Raw genomic sequence first — 17,226 nt, 5'->3', positions numbered from 1 at the left:
TTAAGCACACCACAAACAGCTGTGGCCAAACCTGGAAATGCTGCTTCAGTGAAATTTTTCTCCCCTCTACTCTGAAGCCAGTAGTTCTGATCTACTTTTCTACTAAGCACTGAAAACAAGACATTTGCCTTCCTGGTAACATCATGGAATGGAATGGAATGGAATGGAATGGAAGAGAATAGAATAGAATAGACCAGGTTGGAAGAGACCTTCAAGATCCGTCCAACCCATCAACCAATCCAACCCACTTAAACAACTAACCCATGGCACCAAGCACCCCATCAAGTCTCCTGGTATTTTTTTCCCTACTGTTTTGGAATAAAACATTATTACTTTCTTTTTAATATTACAGCTTATTTCTACAGAATTCAACTTATTTGTATGCTCAATAATTGATCTCAAATAGAAGCACATCTATTTAAAAGAAATCTTTGTGATTTCATGGTTTTAAAAGAGAGGATGTCCAAGAGAGGAAAAATTTTTTATTACCTTTAGAGCTTTTGATGCCTGTGGCTATCCTGCACTAGCAAGCCATTGTTTTTGTGGTGTCTTCAAATATTTAATAAGAAATATTTAATAAGAAAGCTTCTTTTATAAAGGTATTCTTCTGGAAAAAAGGCAACTGTGTATGACCTCATTGCTCTCTGCAACTACCTGAAAGGTGGTTGCAGCCAGGAAGGGGTTGGTCTCTTCTCTCTAGCAACCAGCACCAGAACAAGGGGACACAGTCTCAAGCTGCACCAGGGGAAGTTTAGGCTCGAGGTGAGGAGGGAGTTCTTCACGGACAGAATCATTTGTCATTGGAATGTGGTACCTGGGGAGGTGGTGGAGTCACCATTCCTGGAGGTGTTCAGGAGGGGATTGGATGTGGCACTTGCTGCCATGATCTAGTCATGAGGTCTGTGGTGACAGGTTGGACTTGATCTTTGAGGTCTCTTCCAACCTTAGTGATACTGTGATCTATTACAGTAACATTTCTGTCCTTACACTCAAGAGTTCAGAAGTGTGTTTGCATTCAGGTACTCCACTAATTGTGGTGACTACAGTATCCTTCAAGGGTATGTGAATGGTCAGTTGACTCATAATCTCTAGCTCTTGATTTTGTGATCTATTTTGAAAACTCTGCTTGGTGCCTCTGTTGTATTTTAAGTTTTGCTATTTGGGATACCTCTAACAGTCACCTTGTTGCTAATTATTTTGAAGGCCATGTATGTAACTCAGGATACAAACAAGAACATTGATTTCTCAATATCCTTAATTCTCAAAAATACATTTTGCCTCAGGTAGATTTTGCTAAAAGATCAAGGGACCAGTTTCATTGTGGTATATCAAAGTGTAGAAGTTATTAATTTGCAAAAGCAATGACTTCTCTTAGTGGGAATTTTTGTTGGTTTTTGTTCTCTTTTTGTTCATTACTCTCTCCCTTTAAAAAATACCTCTCTTTTAATAGTGTTTCTGATGGCAGTGCTTTTAGAAAAGCTTGTCTTATATGTGTGCACACACATGAGCTGACTGACCATTATAGCTCTAATCTAGGTCAGAGGAGTGGTTTGCCACTGTTCCATCTGTGAGGTTAGATCTGCCACTATTGGAAGTATGAGGAAGGGTGGGAATAAGAAAGCTGATCCATGGACAAAAAAAAAAAGAAAGGAGGGGGAAGGAATGAGAATGAGCAACGAATGAGGGTGTGGATGTATGACTGAGTCTTTCAACATGACTTTGAAACAGAGAGCTAAAGAATTCAGAAAGCATCCAGGGCAAACGGAGCTACCAAAGGCCTGTACAGAAGAGGGAGCCCCTTTCACGATAACCAAGATGAAACTAAAAGGTGTTAGAGAGTGCAGCTGTTGTAAATTCAGCTCTGTGAGTGATTTTCTCCTGCCCATTCAGAATGTAGTAACTAACTATTACAAATGTGAGCATTGCAAAAGTAACAATCTCTGTTTTGTAAGTGATGAATCACTCCATTGGGGAAGCAATAACTTCCTATTAATACATTTGTTCCAAGTATATGATCTACCAGGTCCTAAAATTAATTCTAAGCTTCCTAATATTAACCCAGTAAATATTTCCATTCTGTATGAAACTTAAAAATGAAAATCAAAGTAAATTTGGGGTCAGATATGTACTGTTTTGCTGCAAGTAGGAGGTTCTCTCCTCTCCAAGATCAGCTTTACAGGGTTACCAAGTGACCGATATGACACTAGATTCCTTCCTGTCATAATGCCATAAACATTCTGCTGGAACTTAGGTCAGCGCTGAAAATAACCTTGCTAATTGCAAGTCTACAAGTGTCGGCTGAAATTTCAGTTAGCTGCCATACAGCAGCTCTGAGTGCTGAGAAATCTCTACTGTAGCTCAGAACGTGCAAGGGAAGAGCAGGCAGGCCTAAACTTGATCTGCACAATAGCACAGGTAGAGGTTGCAGGCTATTTACTGTATTTCGTGTAAAACAAAAGCTGTTGACTCTGCACTGAAGATGGATTGGCTTACAGATCATCTATGGCTTACCTGTCTGCCTTTTAAACAGACACTTATTTTCTGAACTTCTGGTTGCATGTAGCTCCTTTAGCTGAGGAAAAGAAATGGGACAGTCTTTTTGGGGGGAAAGCTGATACTTGAAAACTCTCCTTCCAGTATAACTGAGGTAAGATACCATTAAACTGAAATATTTTTAAAGTTGCTAGAAATGTCTAAGGCAACAGATTATCAGTGTTTGCAAATAAATGTTTTAAAAATAACTAAAGCATATAAAAAAAAATCAGATGGTTTTCAACTTCTTTAGGAGCACTGCAGGACCTAAATGTGTTTGGTTTGAAGTAATACATTGCATTTCCTGTGCACTGGAAAACTAACTCGAAAAACTGACTTATCCTTTCCTCCTGTGGATGTAGATTCCTGAGAACTGTGAAAGGCTTGTTCAGTCTCTTTCACTCCCTGTTCTCTTACAGTGTAAAGGTTCTGCAGCCACAAGCTCAGGCTTCAGCAATTTACCTTCAGAAGAGAAAGATTTAACCAAAGGTGTTTGTCACATGTAAAGTTCTTAGTCCCAAGTTTTGATGGGGAGATTGTAGCCTCTTATTTTTTGCTGTGTGTCAAAGTGAAACTTAATGCTTTGTCTTCTCTATGCCCTGAGACATTACTCAGCTAACTTTTTATAGGTCAGAGTATAATTAGAAATAGTCACTGTAAGATTAGAATTACATTACTTTGGCTAAAGCATTGACCTATATTGCGAAGGGATGGGTTTAGTAAAGGCTCAGGAAACCAACAGACTGAAAATAATGTAAGTAATAGAAAGCATGGAACTGCATCATTATATCTAGATTTTACTTATCTTCATTGGAAACTTAATAAATGCTGTAGCTCTTCATAGGCAGACTGAATGTGACATGAATACTCTGATGCTTATAAAAGTTGTATCAGTTTAGGATGCCACTTAAAAGTTATTCCGGGAGCTGTAGCCTTTCCAAAGGCCCTTTATTTTTGTTCTCAGTGCACAAAGTTATGCATGTGCTGTGTCCTGAAGAATATGCTCAGAATGCTCAAAAGCATCTGTTCTTTCTGCAAAATTATTCATTCTTTTGGAATTGTATCTGCAGGAGAAGTTCAGGAATTTTGGGTTAGCCAAGGCTGTTTTCTTCAAAGGTTTGCATTAGATTAAGACAATAAAGCCAGAAGAATGGGAAATCAGCCACAGATTATGAGATGAGATGCATCTGCTATTTGGGTAGGAATTTCTCATTGACTTTTAAAAGGTTTTTGCTTTTGCTCTTCAGCTGTCTGAACGCCAGTGGCCAATTGGTCTTGTTTAGTCTTTGCTGGCTAAGCAAGTTAGGACCTTAATCTCTATAATGGCAGCCACTGCCACATTCTTCTCCAAAGTTCTATTTGTGAAAGCTTCATTTCAAGCTCAGAAGCATCAAGGAGTGGAAAATTCTGCTACAGATATCTGTGCTTAGCACAAGACTCAGTGTAATAGGTGCTTATTGCATAAATATTATTGCTTCATTTCTTTATCCTGTTTCAGATAAAGAAATGTATCAGTAAAATAGGAGTCTGGATATTTTCTGCCCCATGTAAGAAGAACTAGAAAAATCTTTCTGCTCTTATATGGGTATGTCTGTTTATTTTAATTTTAGTGGAGTGTGTGATTTGGTGAGGAATTTGCTGTTTATCCCCATTCAGCACTCTTGGGTTTATGCTGGACAGTAGTCTCCCGGTGTGCAAGCTGCTTGCTATTGCTAACAGTCTGCCAGCTAGGGTTTCTTTTTAAATTTTGTTTTGTCAGTCTCTCTGTCTCCATTTTCATGTAATTTGTTGTCTCATCTTTAGTGATCAGTCTCTTTTGCATTTAATTTGAATTTATAGTTTCTCGTGCAAGCAGGTTTTGCATTTAATGTTTTTGTGATTGCCTTGAGTGGAGTCACCATCCCTGGAGGTGTTCAAGAGGGGATTGGACGTGGCACTTGGTGCCATGGTTTAGTCATGGGCTCTGTGGTGACAGGTTGGACTTGATGATCTTTGAGGTCTCTTCCAACCTTGATGATTCTGTGATTCTGTGACTTAAGAGATAAACTTAGCTGGTATAGTATTTGTTTTTCCCATATCTGTTGCCTTTACTGATAAGTAGAGAAAAAATGTCTCAGAAATCAATCTTTTTGTTGGTTTACTTTACTTTTGCAAGTGTGTTCATCATAGGGACAAAATCACAAATTGTAGATTCAAGTTGTTCTGATTATTACCTTAATTTAAGTCTGCAATTTGGAGCTTTCACAGCGTATTTTCTACACACGCAAGTGGAAAATACCTTCAGGAGCTATCTTGGAATTATTTTGATGCTCCTAATCCCATTAGAAACTGTAAAAGACATAATGAAATATAAATAGTAGCAGCAGATTTTTGAAATGCATCACAGTGAGTTTCAAAAGAAGATAGGGCTATTGTTTTGGGAAAGGGTTATTATGAGAAGCAATATTGTCATCCTTTGTGCTCAGGCACAAAGGATGCGCATCTGAGTGCAAGACTGCTCTATTCATTATGAACTATGGCCACCCCCAGTCCTTTATTAAGAGAGCTAAACAGTAGCTATGGGATTTAGGATGTCTTCTTGCTGGAAGTTTATTTATAGCAATGGGTAAGAGGAGTCATAATGTTCTACTTACAGCATTAGTGTTTGGTTAATGTATTTTTGGAGAGCAGGATATTGAATTATAGGCAGTACTAGAATTTTACCAGAATGGATGTAGAGGGCATATATAAATCAGGTTTGACTGATTTGCTGTTATCAGTGCTATTTCAGGAATTTCTCAGCTGACTAGGTTGCCTATTGGCTCAGTGTGACTCAGTTGCTCACAAAACTCTTGACGAAGCATTGAAAAAGTCTCTGTGAAAAGACCTCAACATTGAAGAGTATAATTAATAATAATAAAATATTAGAAATACTAATACTGCTTCCACTTTACTCAGACTTGACACAGACCAGCTGCTTCTGCTAGGCAGTGTGAGTCAGGCTTTGGCAGGGATATTAGCTCAAGTGTGACACCATGAGAGGACAGCTACTGTACTTCCAGTGTCACATCCAGTCCAGCAGCAGTAGAGCCACTTGTGAAGTTTATTACCTGAGAAAGATGAAGGATTTGGCTTTGTGTAAATTCAGGATTCATTTCAAGGCCAAACTGCTGATGGCTATTTTTTTCAGGAAATAAAAATATATACAAGCAAATAAAATACACAAATATGCAGCTGAAGCTTAAAGCCATTTAAGTTCATGAACTTCCACCAGTTCAGCTATTGAATTTCAAAGGGTTACTTTACAAGCCCAGGCATGGCAACAACCTTTCTTTTTCTCCCTGTGCCTGTACAGTGTTCATAGACAAAACTATTTTTTTTTCTGTCAGCATGGGACAAAAATTATCTCAACCAAAACCACAGGTCACACTGCCTTGCTTTCTTAATGATGTGAATGATGATGACTATGAAGTGCTTAATAAATCAAGCATCTCATTCCAGTTAGCAGCATGTAATGAATATATTTGCCCATATAGACATATGTGTATGTATATAAATGAATAAATATTTAAATAAGCACTCCTCATTTCCTGCTTCTTTCAAGGCACTTCAGTCCCACTGTGTAGTACATGAGTACTTTCTCAAGCAGTGTCAACATCTTAACAGCCATTAAGTCTGTCAGTGTTTTACACTAGAAAGTTCTCTTGTGAAGCTAAAACTGGCACTATTAGGAGAATCATGTAGGAGAATTAATTTGCCAGAGTACAAGCTGACATCTCAGAACTCTTGCACTGGAATATGCTATATATTAATGAACTGTTGAAATATGCTCTGCAGTCTTGTAACATGTCTCTAAATCACAATTACAGTGTATTTGGGTAGTTCAATAATATTATGTCTCATTTTAAATTTAAATACTTAGTTCTCAATACAGTATTAAAATGCTAACTTCTGCATTCTGAGTCTTGAAAGCAGCCAGAAGAAGCATCTATTATTAATGACATTGAATTTTAGGTTCCTCAGAGCCAATTTAATTGAAGGAAAAAAAAAAAGTGCTTCCCTGTGTTTATTTGATATGGCAATTTTTACTAGTTTGTGTTAGAAGTACTTCTGATTCAAGTCCTGCAGACATGATATAAAATTTGGGGTTTGATCCTTTGCTATTTATAGGGTATCGTTTTTACATCTAAGTAAGTAAACCTTTAAGTGTGCATCTGTCTTAACCAAGAGCCACCTGTGGGATGACAATGAGATTTGGAAAGAACCTGGTAGTACAGAACGTTAGATAATATGATTAATTGCCTTTATATGCAAAGTCTCATATAAACATTTTGATGCTTGCCAAAAGCCAATTAAAAATGTCTCGAATTGCTCTGTTAGATTTGGTATCATGCCAGCTCTGTAACTCCAGGTTTCCAGTTTAGGCTCCATTATATTCCTTCTCAAAAAAGCCTGCAAAAGCCCTACCACATTTTGCTTTTAGTGAATGTAAGCTAGGGGGCTCATTTAGTTTTGTCTTTATTACATTTGAGCCCCCCAAAATCCCCCCCCAAAATAAAAAGCCCCAGCAAAACTAACTACAGAAACCTACATTGTACCTAGCACAGATTAATTAGAAATTATTTGGGTTTGCTTTGACTGATAAAAGAATTCTTTCCATCAGTAAACCCAGAAATTCCATGTACAATTTCAGAAGTCAAATTAGATATTTTTTTAAACAAACATTTTAAATATCTTTAACATTTTTTCCCTAACATTTGCTCTTTTCTTTCTGCATTCACTTCAGACTGAGTTTGTAAAATGGTAATTTAAGCTTTTTACCAGTGTTTTAAATTGCACTTCCTGGCTAAAGCAAACTTAGGTGTGGGGGTTTTTGTGCGTGTTTGGTTTGGGTTTTTTTAACTAGCACTGACACATACTCTAACCCTAACTCTTATAAGAGTGACAGTCCATGTGGGACAGGCCTCCTGGTATGCAGGGTAGGTGGTAGCTGTTTCAGACTACTGGAAGTGCCTCCACATGCTTGGAGTGCTTTGTTAATTGTTACCAACTTATTGTAGGATCTACAAAAGCTTTTTCAGCTGACTTGAACACTTGGAGAGCAGGAAGGGTATGAACAGCAAGCAGAATGTAAGGTAGACTATAAGGCTTCTTTTCTATGTTCCTGAACCAAGTGAAAAAATCTCAGTGATCCCCATAAGGGTGCGCTGATTAAATGCTACCTTTCATTGTACAACACAGAATGGAACGATGCTAAAAAGCAAAGTATAAAGAACAAGAGTTTGTATCCTCTTTGCTCTCTTTGATAATGACAGATGGAAAGTAACTTCAAAAACATGTCACAGGAGCTCTTGGAGGCTTAGCTGCACTAATACAAAACAGCCACTTAACTCAGAAGCCTCCTATCACGCTATCAATTCTCATTCTAGAAAACCTGGCACAGATAGTAATTCTTCACTTCCGACCTGTTCCAGAAAAGGAAGGAAAGCACAGTCATTGTATGAAGTATTTGACATGGGAGTAAAGACTCTCATCATCCTTCACCATATTCTGTTATAACAAATAAGCCTTAGTCAGAGAGTGAGTGAAGTGAGCACTCTTAGGCTTGAGCAAGTAAAAACATTTTGGTTTGAGTTCTTCCGTTCTGCGTGCCTATGCAAAAGGGTTGAATTTTTCTCCTGCGTGAACTTGCAGTTCCTTTTATTTCTTTATTTTAACATCTTGCATTTTCAGTAGTTGGTGGCTGCCTAAAATACTTTGGGCTATTTATGTTGGGTTTGTTATTTGAAACTTCATTATTTCAAGTATGAAATGCCTTTTTCTCCATGAAGTTTTTCTCTTTCATCTAAACTCCTCTCTTCAGGAGCAGCGGATCATCACTGAAGAACCTAATGAAATCTCTTGAGTTTAATAAGTCTTTCTGAAGTCTTTTAAGACAAATGCACCTACTTTCTTGTCTAAATAAAAGACTAGCTCACCAGAAAGCAGAGCTGAGATGGTGAAGATCCTACAGCCTTGTAGAATGCTTAGAGAATTTGTGAAATGTTCCTGGCTTGTGTCAAAAGTATTTCTAAATCCTCAAACTAAAAATGAGGAGAGAGCAAGAGTAAGACACATTCAAAGCTAATCTGTCAGAGGAAATGTTTGGCTGCATAAAGCTTTGAAAACTCATGGTTTGCAAAATGATGAACAAAATTTTGCTGGAACATTACTAACCTCTTGCTGCACTAGCATTGTATTGTGCTACTTATTTTCTGTGGCGGATCAAATTAGCAAAATTTTGGGTGGTCTTTCTGCTCCTTCATGGAGCTCACTTGATTGTTTATCCCATTCATTTGTGGTATGTCTTGCATGAAATGACAGTAGGGTTTCCTCACAGCCAATTAACTATGCTCAGATGAAAAAAACTCTCTAGTTCTGGCCAGGCTACTAAGAATGGGTTATAATAGCCACAGCACAGTGTAATAAAGCGAGTAAAACATCCTTCCATTTGCATCCTCAGTTTTGATTTGCATATGGTAACCTGAACTTGTCAAAATGCCTTTAGCTTCCATTTAGCATACACAACTTGCAGAATGCAAGGAAGTGCTGAGTGGAAAAAAAAAAGGAGTAAAAAAATAAGAAGCAAAGGCTGTGTCTAGACAGTTGCAAAACATATTCTACATATTGCAGCAAAGGTGCAGAATTGTGCAGAGAGATCTCTGAAGGACTTGAAGAATGTTTTAGTAAGTATTCACTGTTCCATTTCAGTAGATATGAATATAGAATACATAATGAGTATGCATAGTATAAAGCTACCTCATCAATTTTCCTCATTTCTTAGTGACCTTACATGAGCATTGCAAGGTGTATGCATGTATATATATAAAAAACCCATATATTTTTATATATATATTTATGTATATAAAAATAATACATTTTGCTTCTACTACCATTTTCTTTCTTAGGTTTTTATATGAATATATGAATTTTCCTTTTTTTTTGTCAGCAGTAGCTAAGAAAGTAGAAAAGTAGCTAACATCCATTCAGCCCAGAGCAGGCCCAAATGCCTTCTCTACTGTTGTTTTTTTAGCACAAACCCAGACATTTCCTTCTAAACACAAGTACATTTGTCACTTTAGCAGCTGCAGATTTTCTCCTGTCAACCACGAAACTTACTTCCAGGGATGTTTTACCTCAGAACCTCTCTCTGATAGGGAAGCTGGCCAGGGTAGTTTGGGGAGTGATGGAGGGTGGGAGGAGGAAACAGAGGTCGTATCTCAGAGTCACAGTGTGAACAATGCAAATTTTGGGCTGGGGATGAAGACCCAGGAGTCTCAGCCCAGATCAGCATCACCCAGAGCTCTCTGAGTCCTTACCTCAGAAATGCAGGGATTGGTGTTCACAGAAAACAGCTCAGTGGTGGTATTGTCCTTTACACAGGAGATGCTTTCAATGTAGAACTAGAAAGGCAAGGGAAGAGAGGGGAGACACAAGGGGAAATGAGGGCAAAACATGAAAATGCACTCATTACATGAAAAATGTGGTCAAAGGACTCATGATGAGTGTACTAAAAATGAACTGCTTTTTGCTTATGTCAGACTAGGGTGCTGAAAGAGGCTTTATGCATGCTCCACAACTTGATCAGTGACAACCACCCCAGCCATACCAAAGGCAACAGATCATCAAGTGTATGATTTTATGCCTAAATAATCCTTTGTTTTGAAACTTCAAAACAAGTCCTTCATTCTGCTTTTAAAATTGGCTTCGATATTCATCACATTTTGCATTTCTTCTTCACTTCTAAACTGCCCATTTCCGCACTGTTGACCTGTGTTTTGTAAAATGTTCGCTGACAGAAATTCTCCCCCTGGGTTCCTTCCCTATCCACCTCTGTGCAAAGCAAGTTTTATAAAGGCAGTTGCTTACATTTTTTTAGCAGGTAACACATAGCAACTACGGTAGGCAGAGTTGAGATGGCTTCTCAGAACTCAGTGGAAAGCTGACTAACCCAAACCTCTGTATCAGAAACACCCACTCAATTGCATTAGCTGATTATCCCAAATACTTACAATTATGTTGAAAGTCTGTGATGTGTATTACTTGATTTGGTACTCCATGTACCAGAACAAGAGGACACAGTCTCAGGCTGCGCCAGGGGAGGTTCAGGCTGGATGTTAGGAAAAAGTTCTATACAGAAAGAGTGATTGCACATTGGAATGGGCTGCCTGGGGAGGTGGTGGAGTCGCCATCACTGGAGGTTTTCAGGAGAAGACTTGGTGGGGTGCTCGGTGCCATGGGTTAGTTGTTTAGGTGGTGTTGGATTGGTTGATGGGTTGGACGCGATGATCTTGAAGGTCTCTTCCAACCTGGTTTATTCTATGTATTCTATGTTCTGCCTGCTTTGAAGGTTTGATCCTTTGGCAGTGAACTTGATGAGAGTTTTGCCACTGACTTGAATTGACTCTGTGGTGCTGAGGAACATGGTTTAGCACCAGACTTGGTAGAGTTACAGAATGATTGGACTTGATGACCTTAAAAGGTCTTTTCCAGCGAAAATGATGCTCTGATTCTATGATAAATAAAAAAGTTTTACATTTACTCACTGAGGATGTGGTGGTAACTTTAATGGGCAAAGTCTCTGAATAATGTGGGCTTGGCTGGTTACACAGTGTACAAGAATATATTTCTTATTATGAAGGTTTGAAAGGATTTTCAGGTTGTAACATTAGACGTACTAGAATCAGTGGGGGTTCAGCAATATGAAAGCAATGTTGAACTGCAGATGTCACATCTCTTCCCATGCTAAATTAGTTGTCACATTCAATTAGTGTATGTGGTTTCTTACACAAAAGAAATTATTGTATTGATTTTACTGATGTCAGGAATATCGCAGAAACTGCTAGCCCACACTGTTTGTACAGCACTCTTTCAGTACAGTTCTGAGGTGCCTCACTTTACTGCCATAACTTCTGTGGTTTTCCAGTTTCCTTCTATCCCAGGCCTCGTGATGAGAGGCCCTGTGGTAGAGGCTATTTGTGATCGGCTGTCTGTAGCTTCCTGGGTGGACTAAATACTTCCTCGCTTTTAAGGATCTGTCCTGTGGTGAATGCTGTGGCCAGAAAGTCTTTTTTACATGAGGGTACTGATCAAACTTAACAGGGAAAATAAATATTTGAAAACAATCTGTCTTCTCTGCAGCCATCCCCTCCTACAGAAAAGGTACAGGCTGGCTTGTGTTTGTAAGGCACTGCAGCTGGTCCTGGAAGTGAGCTGGAATAGCTCACAGCAGCAACTGTCCTGCTTCTGGACAAAAGGATCTTTTTTGCATCTATCCATTATGGGCCCAGCAATGGCCCATATGGCAAAACAAATGTGAGTAGCTGGAATCCGAGATGGGAGCTTCACAATTAACATTTCAGGCATTGTTACTTAGCCTGAAGTGTTTCACAAGTGATATCGTATCTTACTCATGTCTTCCTTTCTTCTTTCTCATTTTCCTTGCAGATTGATAGTCAATCAATATTCTTGCACTAGAAACATCCTAATAAGACATGTCACATAAACTACTAGCAAATCATTACAGAACATCTCCATGTCTGTTGCAATCCCAGACAAACCATTACTATTTTAGCAGCTCTGTCAAACAGCTGCTGATTTGACATCTATTTGACATTATTTTGAAATACAGTGATATGGGAATGTAACTTTACTGATTCCTGAGATAACAGAATACAGCAGAAATATATCTACTTAGGCTTCACCAGGCTGGATATTTATTTACATAACTTTTTTGAGACTTTTGTAATAGCAATGTTTTCAGAACAGGAAGTGGATAGTCTGATCTGCTGGAGGGTAGAGAGGCTCTGCAGAGGGACCTTGACAGGCTGGACAGATGGGCAGAATCCAAAGGCATGAGATTTAACACATCCAAGTGCCGGGTTCTGCACATTGGCCACAGCAACCCCATGCAGAGCTACAGGCTGGGGTCAGAGTGGCTGGAAAGCAGCCAGGTAGAGAGGGACCTAGGCGTATTGGTCGATGGTAGGCTGAACATGAGCCTGCAGTGTGCCCAGGCAGCCAAGAGGGCCAATGGCATCCTGGCCTGCATCAGGAACAGTGTGGCGAGCAGGAGCAGGGAGGTCATTCTGCCCCTGGACACTGCACTGGTTAGGCTGCACCTTGAGTACTGTGTCCAGTTCTGGGCTCCTCAGTTTAGGAAGGAAGTTGACTTGCTGGAACGAGTCCAGAGAAGGGCAACAAAGTTGGTGAGGGGTTTGGAACACAAGCCCTACGAGGAGAGGCTGAGGGAGCTGGGGTTGCTTAGCCTGGAGAAGAAGAGACTCAGGGGTGACCTTATTGCTCTCTACAACTACCTGAAGGGAGGTTGTAGACAGGTGGAGGTTGGTCTCTTCTCCCGGGCAACCAGTACCAGAACAAGAGGGCACAGTCTCAGGCTGCACCAGGGGAGGTATAGGCTGGATGTTAGGAAGAAGTTCTATACAGAGAGAGTGATTGCCCACTGGAATGGGCTGCCAGGGAGGTGGTGGAGTCGCCATCATTGGAAGTGTTCAGGAGGAGACTTGATGGGGTGCTTGGTGCCACAGTTTAGTTGTTTAGGTGGGCTGGATTGGTTGATGGGTTGGGCGCGATGATCTTGAAGGTCTCTTCCAACCTGGTCTGGTCCGGTCTATTCTATTCTATTCTATTCTATTCCATTCTCCTGCAAGTGTGTCAAGACAGGAAGGCTTCTGTAACATCTACAAATTTTCATTGAAGAAGTCTCTTTGAAAACAGGAGTCTATTTTAAAATCACATATATATGAAAAAGAATCTCCATGGAAAGCATTTTTGTGAAATGAACAACTTTCCCATATTCCAGAAAGCTTTTGAAAATTTTAGCAAAAGGCAAAATGAAGATTACTTAATGCAGTTCTGCAGTGGTGAAAATATTGCTCACTTATAACCAAGTTTTAGAATGAGGAGGCTGAGGGGAGTCCTCACTGCTGTCTACAACTACCTGAAAGGATGTTGTGGAGAGGCTAGTGCTGGTCCCTTCTCACAAGCAGTTAGTGACAAAACAAGAAGGAATGGCCTCAAACTGCAACTGGGTAGGTTTAGACTGGACATTAGAAAAAAATTTTTCCCAGCAAGAGTGGTCAGGCATTGGAATGTGCTGCCCAGGGAGGTGGCTGAGTCACCAATCCTGGATGTGTTTAAAGGTTGTTTGGATGTGGTGCTTGGGGATATGGTTTAGAGGTGAACCTGGTAGAGTAGGGTTACTGGTTGGACTTGGTGATCCTGAGGGTCTTTTCCAGCCTGAATGTTTCTGTGATTCTGTAAATTATTCAAAACAAAACCCAAGCTGGGAAAGAGAATAACGTGCAGAAAAGTATGGAGTACCAGAAAAAGTCACTGTCAGTAGCATGTGTATGATCAGAACAAAAGAGGAGAGAAGCTTACTTTGAGGACTAATGTGTGTTCCAAGCTGTGTCAGCAGAAGGAAGCGTCATAGATCTTACAGACCTCCTGAATACTGTTTTCCTGCTGCACTTCACATTCTTCACTGGATAAAATGTATTCATTTCCCCATGCCATTCAACGACATGGCACTATTTAGCGTTTCAACTCCCTTTCTGACAAACTTCTGACTGGCAGTGAGTTTAAAGGTTTCCATAGCTGTTGATTTTGCTTAGTCAAACTCTAAAACTGTGGCTTTTTAGTGTGTGGTTATTTCCCTTGAGTTAATTGTTGATTTATGAAACTGTTGGGGGGAGAGGGGGGAGAAAAAGAAAGCAAAAAGTAGCATTCACTCTTAAGGTTTTTCCAATAAACAAAACCAGAGAGCAATTTTACCATTATTACAATACTGTTTGGATGTACATGCAGGTAGAGAGCAAAAACTACTTCTCTGTGAGAAGTCAGAATGCATTTTAAAGGAAAAATGCCCTTCTGAAAGTTGCAGATCTTCATTTGTCATCTCTTTTGTGCTCTTTAGCACAGAAGGACAGAGCAGAGAGTGTTTCATTCAAATTTTTCAATTACATTTCAAGACACAAATCTGGAAATTCTGTACCATTTATTTTCTGAAAAGAAGAATTTGTGCATTCAGATTGGCATCTTTGTCTTCTGATGAAGTCAAATGAACTTAAAAGGAAAGACCAACAGACATTTTCTTAAATAATGGATTTTGGTTTGCAGGTAGGGTGGTTGTAAGGCTCGGTGGCAGCCTGTTTTTCTGACTGAGGTTCTGCTGCAAGATCAAAGAACAGAAATCTGCAGCATGGCTTCTCTGTTACTGATACTAACTCGAAAGCAGCATTTTGCAACCTTTCATCTTTCAGTAGTTTTCTGTACATCTTAACACAATTTCTTGAAGGGCAAAGAATAAAAAAATTGTCAACATCAAAGCTTAGTTTACATCGACTCTTGAGGGTTTGTTTATGCACTTTGTCTACTGCAATGTTTGCTTTTCAGGCTATTTTAGTTGACGTGAAAGGCTATGAGCAGGCTGATGGATTCAGCAGCTGCAAATTACAGGATCAGCTGTCTGGAAGACTGAGTGAAGTGGGCAGTTGTCAGCCAAATGGATGCAACCTCTGTAGCCTAGGAAATTCCACAGTTGGTGCTACAGCATAGGCCAGGAGAGAATGACAAAATCTTTACTTAAAAACGTTATGGAACTGTGTAAAAATAGAATGCCTAATGAAAGTGTGAGATAAATGACTACAAAGAATTGGTTTGGAAATGGTGCTTTCTAAAAAAACAGGCTATAAATTCTCATGATATGAAACTATACCCTGATAAAATGGGAAAGGATTTCTATGTTTATATTTCTAGGCTGTAGATTACTGCCGTTGACCGGTAACTGCATATTTAGGAATAGATGTCAAGTGCTGTTTTCATATACCTTAGAAGTAAATGGTTTATTTTATTTGCAACTGGCACTCCTGAGAGCATTTTGGTATCATCTTGTGGTACTGTTGTTCTTTATTTTTTTAAATACAAAGTGCAAATAGGGCATGTGCCAGTTCTGCTTATTTTTCTCTACCTAATGCTAAATCACTCGCAAGGACTTTGGAAAAATAAGGACAATGAGGCCATGTTGTACCAGGTCCTGATATTGAGGCTTAATAAAATCAGGAACTAAACAGAATGTGACATTTGACCTGCATTAATTATTACAGGAAATTTTTACATTCATAGCTGTGTTAGCTATAGAATCATAGAATGGTCTGGGCCAGAAAGGACCTCAAAAGGTCATCTAGTCCAACTCCCCTGCAATCAGCAGGGCCATCCTCAGTTACATCAGGATGCCCAGAGCCTCATCAAGCCTTGAATATCTCCAGGGAAGGGGCCTCAACCACCTCCCTGGGCAACCTGTCCCAGTGTTCCATTATTCCTAAAATCCAATCTAAATCTGCTCTTCTCTAGTTTGTAGCCATTGCCCCTTTTCCTTTCATGGCAGGCCTCTGTAAACAGTCTCTCTCCATCCTTCATGTAGGCCCCCTTGAGGTACTGGAAAGCTGCTGTACCTGTGTTAGATACAATTATTTACTTTATCTGAATTATATGTAAACCTAGACATCAGGTACAGCTGTAAGAAAATGTTGCACTGGATAATGCCAACTGGATTTGACACATTATATTGTTTCCTCTCAATACGTTGCTTTGTGCCAGACAAGTGTAAATGAAAAATGGAAGTAATAGGCTGCAGCTTCATTAATGGTCTTCTGCTGAGGACTAATCATCATTAACTTATATGGCATAAGTGATTATTTCTTCATACTATGTCCTCTTGAAAAAGGGCTGGCATTAGCCTTCATGCAGCTATTCTGCTCTTTGCATATCCTTCATCTTGCCATCATCATATCACCACTTAAAGGAAAAAAACAAAACAACAACAAACAGGGTGTGTGTGGGGGAATATCCTTAGAGACCTAGAGGCCTAAACTTTTTTCCTCAAACTGATGAATTTCTTGCAAACCTAGGTCTAATCCATTTTTTTGAGGAACCTGATCTATGGTGAAATGCAAATCCAGTTCTTTTGAAAATGGCTCCAGACTCAGCTGAAAATCACCCACCAAAACAATGTTATGTGATGCCAGGATGTCAACTTACAGTTCCTAGTTGTTTTGGTTTTTTTAAGAAATACCCCCAAAACTGTGTGCCATGGACAGGCTGAGGGAGCTGGGGTTGTTCAAACTGGAGAGGAAAAGGCTCTGGGGAGCCCTAACCACCACCTTCCAGTAGGCTCTGGGGAGCCCTAACCACCACCTTCCAGTAGGCTCTGGGGAAGACCTAACCATCACCTTCCAGTACCTGAGGTGGGCCTGCAAGAAGGCTGGAGAGGGACTGTTTCTGAGGACCTACAGTGATAGTTTTATAACCTGATAACTTGTATTTTCTGTTTTCCCAACAAAACTGTTCAGAGTTTCTCTGCTTTCCCTCTTTCTCCCTCTCCACCCATCTTCCGAAATCAAAATTGAACAGAACAAGTCTATGCAAAAGTTAATACCCTCTCATCACAGCAGTCACAATGCATCTGAAAAATAGTTTATCCACATTGAGTCTATCCCAGACTTTTGTCATCCTTAGCTATAGAGGCTAGATTAAAATGTAAATTCTGTCCAACAGAATTTTGTCAATGATGGCACAGATCAGATTCCTTGCATTTTAACTGGAGAGGAGTAGGGGGAGAAGCAGAGAGGGAAACTGCTTGTGGCAACCTTATCA

General features: G+C 39.6%; 1 protein-coding gene across 2 annotated transcripts in view; it reads left to right on the top strand.

The window, feature by feature from the left end:
• Window positions 1-17,226, top strand: part of AKAP6 (A-kinase anchoring protein 6) — a 281,842-nt gene that overhangs the window by 67,762 nt on the left and 196,854 nt on the right. The gene's annotated exons all lie outside the window — the stretch shown is intronic.

Source organism: Dryobates pubescens, chromosome 5, assembly GCF_014839835.1.
Source record: "Dryobates pubescens isolate bDryPub1 chromosome 5, bDryPub1.pri, whole genome shotgun sequence".
Lineage (NCBI taxonomy): Eukaryota > Metazoa > Chordata > Aves > Piciformes > Picidae > Dryobates > Dryobates pubescens.
This window is presented reverse-complemented; position numbering and strand designations above follow the sequence as displayed.